At 40.7% G+C, this 11,599-nt stretch overlaps 1 non-coding gene across 1 annotated transcript; it reads right to left on the reverse strand.

The window, feature by feature from the left end:
• Positions 1-2,356: 2,356 nt before the first annotated feature.
• On the reverse strand, positions 2,357-2,460 carry LOC112310284 (U6 spliceosomal RNA). The gene has a single exon (XR_002975370.1). It is a non-coding gene; the product is annotated as a U6 spliceosomal RNA (small nuclear RNA).
• Between the last annotated feature and the right edge of the window lie 9,139 nt (positions 2,461-11,599).

The following is an 11,599-nucleotide window of genomic DNA, read 5'->3' on the forward strand; positions in this document are numbered from 1 at the left end:
TCAATTACAGTTGTATGCCTTTTCTCCCCCTCCCTCCACCCCACCCCAGCTGAACCCACCTCCCTCCCCCACCTCCACCATCCCCCCCGATTTTGTCCATGAAGGACACAACTTTTTAGCAGAGTCCAGTTCAGTAAGAAACTGGTACCAAAGGATTGAAGTTAGAAGTATTTGCTGGAGTAACTGTTTGCAGATAATCAGACAATTCATAGAAAGCCAGGCTTTTCTAAAGCTCTTTAAACCACTTTTTCTCTCAGGAAACCAAATAACTTGCCTTTATTTTATTAAGAAACTGTTACCCTAGGATTTTTACAGCTAGAATGAATGATAAAGAAGCAGTAATCACCTTTATGGAACAAGTGTAGGACAGCTTTCAGGAGCCCTGCATTTGCAATGTGGTGTCTCAATCAATTACATTGAAATGCCAGCAGCTGCAGAGACGTTGTTACCATAGAAACACATAAGGATAGCTTATAGAAGTGGACAACAGGACCTAAGCACCCCACACACTTCTATGTGAAGATGGTTCAGAGCATAATTTGCCAACTCATGCCATAGACAAATACCTGTTTTAATATACATAACACAATCCCTGAAATCTTTTCTAAAATTCCCTTTGGAGACTGTATTTATAGCAAATACACTAAGTAACCAAACCTAACTGGGCTTCAAGAAAGCCCTGTGTGGGATTCAGTTCCGTGTGAGAACAGATCATCCTTTCTCCTCTACTCTCACCCTCCTGCTGTAAGCAAGCTCCCATCTTTTCTCATCGAGGCTCTTAAAATAACCCATTAGGTGGTCCCCTTGCCCTATTTTTGGATCACCTACAACTCTTCCTTTACATTGTTCCCAGACTAATCTTTCTAAAATTCAAATATATTATTATGTAACTATCTTATGAAAACTATGTCCAGTGGTTTCCCATAACCTCAGCTGTATTTCCAAAGATGTATTCTGGGGTTCCATTGTCAGGTAAGTTTGAGAAGTGCTTCCTAAAATATTCCCACTTCTGGGCATTCATTCTGCATTTCAGTATATAGAGTGCTGTGAAAAGAATACTATAAGAAACTGATCTGATTTTACCCTGGCTGGGTGGCTCAGTGGATTGAGCACCAGACTGTGAACCAAAGGGTCACAGGTTTGATTCCCAGTGTAGGGCACATGCCTGGGTTGCAGGCCAGGTCCTCAGCAGGGTGAGCACAAGAGGCAACCACACATTGATGTTTCTCTCCCTCTCCTTCTCCTTTCCTCCCCCTCTCTCTAAAAATAAATAAATAAAAATCTTTTAAAAAACTTGTTTGGCTTGTTTAAACCCAGTGCTTCCATACTTATATGACCACAGAACCCTTTTTCATACTACCTTTATCATGTTCAAAGCCTGATATACCAATTTATCAGTTTCTTCCAGAAAATCATTGAGTAAGATGTTAATAGCTTATTCATTACTTAGACCCATGTTCTTTTTTACTTACAATTTACTGATAAAAATTGAGTTTTTTAGCTCACTGACCTGAATTTTTATTAATTAATAAATTTCATTTTATAGATAAGTTTATGATTCAGAACTGAGTGGAAAGTACAGGAAGTTCCCACAAACTTCTGCCTGCCCACAAGCACAACCTCCCTCACTCACTATGAACATTGTGCACCAGTGTGGTACATTTCTTACAATCGATGAACTTACACTGACAAGTCATTATCATCCAAAGTCCATGATTTACATTAGAGTTCACTCTTGGGTATATCTCAAGTTTTCACCATGAATTGAACTTCCTCATCAATTTTGAACCTCTACTGGTATTAGTCTTTTATTTAAATAGAGGTACTAGTAATGCATTTTTAAGACTCAGGTTTTCAAGACTCATTAAGGTCCTTTATAAAGAACTACTACAGCCTGAACTTGGTTATGCTGGGTTGGCCAAAAAGTTCATTTAGATTTTTCCATAAAATAAAATATAACCAGAGACATTGAAGTTAAGAACAATCTAACAATGGTCAGGGGGGAGTGGGGAGGGGACAGTGAGGAGAGGGGATTACAGGAACTACTATAAAGGACACATGGATAAAATCAAGGAGGACGGTGGAGGTGGGGGAGGGAGGGTGGTTCGGCTGGGGTGGGGTGGAGGGATGGGGAGAAAAGGCACACAACTGTAATTGAATAACAATAAAAATTTTTTAAAAAAGAAATTAAAAAATAATAAATAAAATAAACATTTTTCTTTTTTATTGTTGTTCAAGTACAGTTGTCTCCATTTCCACCCGACCACCCCCACCCCAGCCCTATCAATCCCCGCCTCCCCCCTCAAACCTACCCCCTTTGGCTTTGTCCATGTGTCCTTTATACATGTTCCTTGATAAAAATATGGAACACTTCACCAATTTGCATGTCATCCTTGCATAGGGGCCATGCTAATCTCTGGATTGTTCCAATTTTAGTATATGTGCTGTCGAAGCAAGCACAAGACACATTTTTCCTTTTCACCAATAACTTTATTGATTTGGATATTTTGAGTATGTTGACTATCTCCTGTGTGGTAGAATGTTGATTGTTCTCAATTAATGTCTCAATTTGATTGGTATCAACTTCAACTGTTCTACCTGACCATTGAGCATTGTTCAGTGAGAAATCTCCAGCATGAAACTTCATAAACCACTTTTGACGTGTTCAGGCACAGCACCTTCTCCACACACTGCACAAATCTTTTTTTTTTTTTTTTTGCGTTTCAGTTGTATTTTTACCTTTCTTGAAATAATAAAACATACTATGCCGAACATGCTGTGTATTTTCTTCCACCCTCAAAATTAAAATGGCTACACAAAAATTCACCAATTTTAATAAGGTTTAAATGCATGCTGATATAACAGCTGTCACAATACAATCTAACAAAGTTTTTTGAATAAAAGTTAAAGACAACTAAGTGCTACTATAGCCATGTTACGGAAATAAACAAATGAACTTTTTCACCAACCCAATACATCAACACCTTAGGGTATTAGTAATTTTCATTAGCAACATTTCCCACAGAACTGAAGGCTAATCCTTTCCTACCATCATGGAAACCACACCAAGGAACAGTATAGAAACAGAAAAGATGTGTGCTGAATTTCAAAGGGAGTATATACAAGTTTATCAATTGAGAAGTAGAGAAAGGGCATCTGTTATGGGTTGAATTGTTTTTCTCCCAAATTCATATGTTGAAGTCCTAACCCCATGTGACACTATTGGAGGTAAGGTCTTTAAGGATGTGATTAAGGTTAAGTAAAGCCAAAGAATGGATCTCTAATCCCATAGAACTTGTACCCTCTTCTTATAGAAGAGGAAAGGCCCCAGCACTTTCTTTCTCCCACATGAGAAGGTGGCTGTCTGCAAGACACTAAGGGATTCCTCACCAGAACTCAAACATGCTGGCACACTAATCTCAAACTTCCAGCCTTCAGAACGGGAAAAATGTATTTATGCTTTTTAAGTAACCCAGTCTATATTTTGTATGGCAGCCCAATCAGTCAAATACAGCATCCAAGCAGAGAGCATAGCCTGTGCAAAGGCTATGTAAATATATGTACATATATATGTAAAAAAGTCAAGTAAATATATAGGGGGAAGTGAGAAGCAAAAGGAAGTGGTAGGGAAAGAGAAAGACATTGGGGAGAGTGAACCATGATCCCTCCTCCTTCTGTTAAAGAAGTGGGAGGTGCCTGAAAGTAGGAAAGGGGAGGGCTTGGCAAAGTAAGGTAAAATAGTTGTCTCCAGCTGGAAAGAATGACTCTGAGATTAATGGGAACTTTGATGACAAATCACTGGTAATTGTGGCTGAGGTTAAAGGAGGTAGGCAGGGGACAGTAGTATCCTAAGATGGCAGGGAGGCCTAGGCACAATCATGTTATAAAAAATGTACACTGAAATTCTCCTTTTTCTACAGTCCATTTTCATTTTTGCCATTATCATCATCATCTTAATATTTGAGGGCTCTAGTCATTTACAAAGCACTTTCTAATTAATATTTTTATATAATACAGCAATTTTGTCAAGTAGTTAGGATCCTTTACCATTTTTCAGATGAAGACAGTGGTTTTCAAAGAGGTCAAAAAATTTTCCCAATGTCACTCAGCAAGTAAGATCCCAGCTCTTATTGACTACCAATGTAATTAACAATTCTGAGATTATGGCAGATCCTAAATGCATGACATTTTGATTGGCATCTTCCTGAGGAAATTTTAGGGACTTGCTTTCATTCCATTAGCAACACATTTTCAAGTCATCTCTTAGGGTTGGTTGCTTCTGAAAAGATTTCCACAGATGGCTAACCCCATCTATTTTGTTTTCAATTCTTATTATCCCAATCAGAGTGACACTGCCTGACCTTTTCCCCCAATTCTGGATACTCATCCTATATGGAGGCGTGTAGCTTTCTATCCCTGACTGACTGGCCTACAAATATAAGGTAGTAAAATTATTTTAATGATGAGTCTTGAGAATGCCCTCTGGTTCACCTTTTGTTACATGCTGTTTTCATTAATGATGTAGCTAAGCTTGACACTTGGAAAAACACAATTTAAGCTCTGTAATCTCTTTCTTGCCCCACTGACCATGCTGAATAATTTTCAGCTCTTCCTTTTATGGTTTCTTCTCAGATATTTAGAGACAAATACCCTGCACAGTGACCAACTTTCTTCTCAGCTGCACAGATCAAACGCAGTCCTGGAGGCAGGAGATTGATGGCAGGGACCAAGTGTCTTACAAATGGCCCTTTAGGTCCTGATTACTGGAGTTATATCTTGCATTGCATGAAGTCAGCACATATCATTTTATAAGTGCTTATGATATGTTTGTTTTATTATCAGCTTATAGGATGTTCAGTGCTGTGCTACCCAGAGTCTGACCTAAAGCCTTGTTCTTAAAGATCATCTCTATCAGCCTAACTGGGTAGAGGACTGGAGACAGAGGAATCTGAAATACCTCTGGTTTTTGCTAGAGCTCTGTTGTTTAGATGAATGCTACTCAGAAGTCAAGCAACAATCCAAACTAATCACTGCATTCTAGTCAGGTTTTCCAGGTGAAGATAAATTCCCACGTGTGGGATTTTTTGTCTTGGGATTCCGGCTGATGAGGAGATAAATTCCTGCTTCCACCCCCCATTTCTCCTTTTATTGAAAAAAAGCATGTAACATTTGATCAGGAAGCAACATGGCTACCTAGGGACAAACACAAGAGATTTCATCCCAGTTTACTAGAACAAGCTGTGGGAACACTGTGTATTGTTAAGAGAGCCACAGTATGGTCTGAAGAGAGGACACAAGCAGGAGTTTGATTTTGGAGGCTTTTGCAGCTGGCGACAATTTGAAGCATATTTTGATCCATTTTGAGGAGAGGTATAAAATGATAAAAGGCTAAAAGGAAAGGTTGCAGACAAGGGGACATTAGGGCTATATGAAAAAAGGCTTGCTAATTGTTTTCACATTTGGGATGGAGTGGAGCAGCACCAGGTATTTGCTGCAGACTAGATAAGAACTGGGGACTACAAGAGGAAGAACTTGGGGAATTCAGTGTTTGGAGCCTTTGGGACACACTCATGACAGGTGTCATTCTTGAGCTCTGTTGTATATTGGTTTGTTATGATTTCAAATCCACTTTTTTATGACTTAAGTGAAGTTGTTTTGATATAAGGGTGTATTTGTTCACACTGAGGAAGCTGTGCCAGGATGTTGTCATGGACATCTGTTGTCAAGAAGCACTCAGATTTTAACTGGTTATTGTGATGTTGGCTGTACAATAACCAGTTAAAATCTAAAAACTTTCCCACTAAGATGAAGAACAAAACAAGGATGTCTGCTACACCACTTCCCTTCAACATAGTACTGGAAGTCCTTGCCACAGTGATCATACAATAAAGAGAAATACAAGGCAAAAAAAAAAAAAAAAAAAAAAAAAAGAAGCACTCAGTAGCTCAGCTGTTGACTGGCACCACTGGGGACTTATGGATAAGATCATATGGAAGAGTGGCTATGATGTAATGGGCATTTACATTTTAAATACCAAAAGTCAATGAGGACTTAGAGTTTTGGACTGGGCAAGGCTAATCTTTGCTGATCTAAATAGCTCTTTGAAGATCTTGAGACAGTTGCTCCTGCCATGCAGCCTCTTGGTCAGCAGTGGTGTTTAACCATGCAGCAGTCACAGGAAGAGAAAGGACATCTGTTTTTGCTTTGGTGAGGCTACTCCTTATAGGCAGTGGCACAAGCTGTGTAATGGTCTCTGGACCAATAACTTCTGGAGCACCTCACCTTGCCTGCCAACACCACTTCCATTGCCCACTAGCTATGTTGTCTATTAGCAAGGGAACCAAGCCAGCAACTGATATCCAGATTTTAGTTGGAAGAATTGGCTCTTCCAAGAACGAACCCTTAGAAAGAGACATCCCAACAAAATGTAAACTTTCTTTCTTTTATCTTCTTTTTGCCCAGAATCATAGTGTAATTAGTCTATCATTGGTTTGGGTTATGTTATTTTTATTGGCTTTTTAAGAGACATTATTCCATATGCTATTGACTTGTATGAGGAGGACCCCCCCAAAAAAGCAACTGGAATTATCTTCTGGAGGGCGGGCCCCTTGTAGCACAAGCTTCTCCTGCTAGGTGAGTGTTCATGGAACCCATCTGTATCAGTGTGCCAGCTGGAACTGTTGTGAGAGGCTGCATTCTGCTTCGGTTAGTTTTTTTGAAGATTCTTTCAATGCATTTGCCCATTATATGGTGGGTGATTTACCAGTGTACCTACTCACACCATCCTGAATGTTCAGCAGTTTTTGACCTAAAATGGCATGATCCCAGTGCCCCCTTCCCTGTTCACCTGATCTCACCCCAAGCTACTTGTTTTTATGTCCCAGGATGAAAGTGTCCTCAAAGGGAAACTTTTTGCTGATGTGGAAGAGGTGAAACAAAAAAATGGCAGAAGCACCAAAATGCTTCAAAATCAAAGAGTTCAAAAACTGTTTTGAGCAGTGGAAAAAAGTGTCTTGATAGGTGTATTGCATAAAATGGAGAGTACTTGGAAGGTGGCTGAAGTTTAAACATATAAGAATGAATACAGGAGAACCAAGATGGTGGCGTAGGTAGACACACTGTGCCTCCTTGCACAACCAGAACTGACAGAAAATCGAACAGCAAGGAAGTCTGACACCAAGGAAATAAAAAAGAAACATTCATCCAGACCGGTAGGAGGGGCAGAGACGGGCAGCTGGGGCGGAGAGGACTCGTGTTGCTGTGGCGAGACCGAGAATGGCGGAGTGTGGGACAAACGGGGCAGGCAATCTGACCACTAGCGGACCCTGCGAACCCACATTCGCGCACAGATAAACCGGACAAATGGCGGGGAGTGAAGCAGACCGCACAACACACGCAAACCTCTGATTGAAAACGCCCGTGGGGGTTGGGGCAGCAGCAGGAGAGACTCCCAGCCTCACAGGAGAGGTTGTTGAACAGACCCACAGGGGCCTATGGCGTGCACAAGCCCACCCACTCGGGAACCAGCACTAGAGAGGCCCAGTTTGATTGTGGGTGGCGGAGTGAAAGATTGAAATCCGGTGGAGTGGAGCGGGCGCCATTGCTCCCTCTCGGCCCTTCCCCAATGTAAAGTGTCACAGCACAGCGACCAGCATTACCCCTCCCCGGGGAACACCTAAGGCTCCGCCCCTTTAAGTAACAGATGCGCCAAGACCAAAAAAAAAAAAAAAAAATGGCCCAAATGACAGAACACTTCAAAGCTCCAGAAAAAATACAACTAAGCGAGGAAGAGATAGCCAACCTATCAGATGCACAGTTCAAAACACTGGTTATCAAGATGCTCACAGAATTGGTTGAATTTGAAAACCAGGTGAAAAAATGAAGCCTATGCTAAGAGAAACAAAGGAAAATGTACAGGGAACCAACAGTGATGCGAAGGAAACTGGGACTCAAATCAACAGTGTGGACCAGAAGGAAGAAAGCAACATCCAACCAGAAAAGAATGAAGAAACAAGAATTTGGAAAAATGAGGAGAGGCTTAGGAACCTCCAGGACATCTTGAAACATTCCAACATCTGAATTATAGGGGTGCCAGAAGGAGAAGAGGAAGAACAAAAAATTGAAAACTTATTTGAACAAATAATGAAGGAGAACTTCCCTCATCTGGCAAAGGAAATAGACTTGCAGGAAGTCCAGGAAGCTCAGAGAGTCCCAAAGAAGCTGGACCCAAGGAGCAGCACACCAAGGCACATCATAATTACATTACCTAAGATTAAAGAGAAGGAGAGAATCTTAGAAGCAGCAAGAGAAAAGGAGACAGTTACCTACAAAGGAGTTCCCATAAGACTGTCAGCTGCTTTCTCCAAAGAGACCTTACAGGCAAGAAGGGGCTGGCAAGAAGTATTCCAAGTCATGAAAGGCAAGGACCTACATCCGAGATTACTGTATCCAGCAAAGCTATCATTTAGAATGGAAGGGAAGATAAAGTACTTCTCAGATACGGTCAAGTTAAAGGAGTTCATCATCACCAAACCCTTATTATATGAAATGTTAAAGGGAGTTACCTAAGAAAAAGAAGATAAAAAATATGAACAGTAACAATGACAGCAAACTCACAGTTATTAATGATCACACCTAAAACAAAAACAAGAGCAAACTAGTCAAACAACTAGAACAGGAACAGAACCATAGAGATGGAGATCACATGGAGGGTTGTCAATAGGGGAGTGGGAGGGGGAGAGGGATGGAAAGGTACAGAGAATAAGTAGCATAGATGATAGGTGGAAAATAGACAGGGGGAGGGTAAGAATAGTGTAGGAAATATAGAAGCCAAAGAACTTATAAGTATGACCCATGGACATGAACCATAGGGGGGGAATGTGGGAGGGAGGGGGTGGGCAGGATGGAGTGGAGTGAAAGGGGGGGAATGGGACAACTGTAATAGCATAATCAATAAATATATTTAAAAAAAAGAAAATTAACATAATAAATGAACATCCTGCCCAGTTTTGTAAAACTCCACAGACCATCTGTGTGTAAGTCACCTGGTGTGCTTTTGGGAAAATGTAGATTCTGAGGTACGCCCCAGACCTCCTGAATTAAAATCTGTCAATCCCAGCCAGGAAATTTTTATCTACCTGGAGGCACACAAAAGTTTGGGAAATACTGATCCAGCGTAACCCAGTCATTTTGCAGGAAGGCCAAGGCTACAGAGCTAGTTTGCAGAAAAAAAACACTATTACTACCATTCCATGTTATTTTCTTTTTTCTTTTTTTAAAAAAATTTTTATTGTTATTCAATTACAGTTGTATGCCTTTTCTCCCCTTCCCTCCCCCCCACCCCAGCTGAACCCACCTCCCTCCCCCTGCCCATCATACCCCCCGATTTTGTCCATGTGTCCTTTATAATAGTTCCTGCAATCCCCTCTTCCCACTGTCCCCACCCCACTCCCCCCTGGCCACTGCTAGACTGTTCCCAACCTCAGTGTCTCTGGTTATATTTTGTTTGCTTTTTTCTTCTATTGATTATGTTCCAGTTAAGGGTGAGATCATATGGTATTTGTCCCTCACCGCCTGGCTTATTTCACTTAGCATAATGCTCTCCAGTTCCATCCATGCTGTTGCAAAGGGTATAAGCTCCTTCATTCTCTCTGCTGCATAGAATTCCATTGTGTAAATATACCACAGTTTTTGGATCCACTCGTTTGCTGATGGGGACTTAGGTTGCTTCCAGTACTTGGCTATTGTAAATTGTGCTGCTATGAACATTGGGGTGCACAGGTTCTTTTGGATTGGTGTTTCAGGGTTCTTAGGGTATAATCCCAGCAGCGGAATTGCTGGGTCAAAGGGCAGTTCCATTTTTAGTTTTCTGAGGAAAGTCCATACTGTTTTCCACAGTGGCCTCACCAGTCTGCATTCCCACCAACAGTGCACTAGGGTTCCCTTTTCTCCGCATCCTCTCCAACATTTGTTTGTGGATTTGTTTATGTTGGCCACTCTGACTGGTGTGAGATGGGACCTCATTGTGGTTTTAATTTGCATCTCTCTAATGGCTAGTGATGCTGAGCATCTTTTCATGTCTCTGGGCCCTCTGTATGTCTTCCTTGGAGAAGTGTCTGTTCAAGTCCTTTGCCCATTTTTTCATTGGGTTGTTTGTCTTCCTGGAGTGGAGTCGTGTGAGTTCTTTATATATTTTTGAGATCGGGCCCTTGTCTGAGGTATCATTGGCAAATATGTTTTCCATACTGTTGGTTCTCTTTGTAATTTAGTGCTGTTTTCTTTAGCCATGCAGAAGCTTTTTATTGTGATGAGGTCCCATTTGTTTATTCTTTCCTTTATGTCCCTTGCTTTAGGGGACATGTCTGTGGGGATGTTGCTGTGTGGAATGTCTGAGATTTTCCTGCCAATGTATTCCTCGAGGACTTTTATGGTGTTACATCTTATAGTTAAGTCTTTTATCCATCTTGAGTTTATTTTTGTGTATGGCGTAAGTTGGTGATCGAGTTTCATTTTTTTGCACGTAGCTGTCCAGATCTCCCAACACCATCTGTTGAAGAGGCTGTTTTTGCTCCATTTTATGTTCCTGCCTCCTTTGTCAAATATTAATTGACCATAAAGACTTGAGTTTATTTCTGGGCTCTCTGTTCTGTTCCATTGGTCTATGTGCCTGTTTTTATGCCAGTACCAGGCTGTTTTGATTACAGTGGCCTTGTAATACAGTTTGATATCAGGTATAGTGATCCCTGCTGCTTTGTTCTTCTTTCTCAAAATTGCTGCAGCTATTCGGGGTCATTTATGGTTCCATATGAATTTCTGAAATGTTTGTTCTATATCTGTGAAATATGTCATGGGTACTCTAATAGGGATTGCATTGAATCTATAAATCGCTTTGGCTACTATGGCCATTTTGATGATGTTAATTCTTCCAATCCATGAGCATGGTACATGCTTCCATTTGTTTGTGTCTTCCTTAATTTCTTTCTTCAGTGTTGTGTTGTTTTCTGAGTACAGGTCTTTTACCTCCTTGGTTAGGTGTATTCCAAGGTACTTTATTTTTCTTGTTGCTATATCAAATGGGATATTTTCCCTGATTTCTCTTTCTGCAGTTTCATTGTTGGTATACAGGAATGCCTTTGATTTCTGAGTGTTGACTTTGTATCCAGCTGTTTTGCCAAATTCATTTATTATGTTGAGAAGTTTTTTGGTGGAGTCTATAGGATTTTCCATGTACACTATCATGTCATCTGAAAACAGTGACAGTTTCATTTCCTCCTTTCTAATTTGGATGCCTTTCATTTTTTTTTTTATCTGATTGCTGTGGCTAGGACTTCCAATAGTATGTTGAATAGGAGTGGTGAGAGAGGGCATCCTTGTCTTGTTCCTGATCTTAGTGGGAAAGCTCTAAGATTTTTCCATTGAGTATGATGTTGGCTCTAGGTCTGTCATATATGGCCTTTATTATGTTGAGGAATGCTCCCTCTATTCCCACTTTGCTGAGTGTTTTTATCAGAAATGGGTGCTGTATCTTATCAAATGCCTTTTCTGCATCTATTGATATGATAATGTGATTTTTGTCTTTGCTGTTGTTGATCTGATGTAT

This window comes from Desmodus rotundus, chromosome X (genome assembly GCF_022682495.2).
Source record: "Desmodus rotundus isolate HL8 chromosome X, HLdesRot8A.1, whole genome shotgun sequence".
NCBI lineage: Eukaryota > Metazoa > Chordata > Mammalia > Chiroptera > Phyllostomidae > Desmodus > Desmodus rotundus.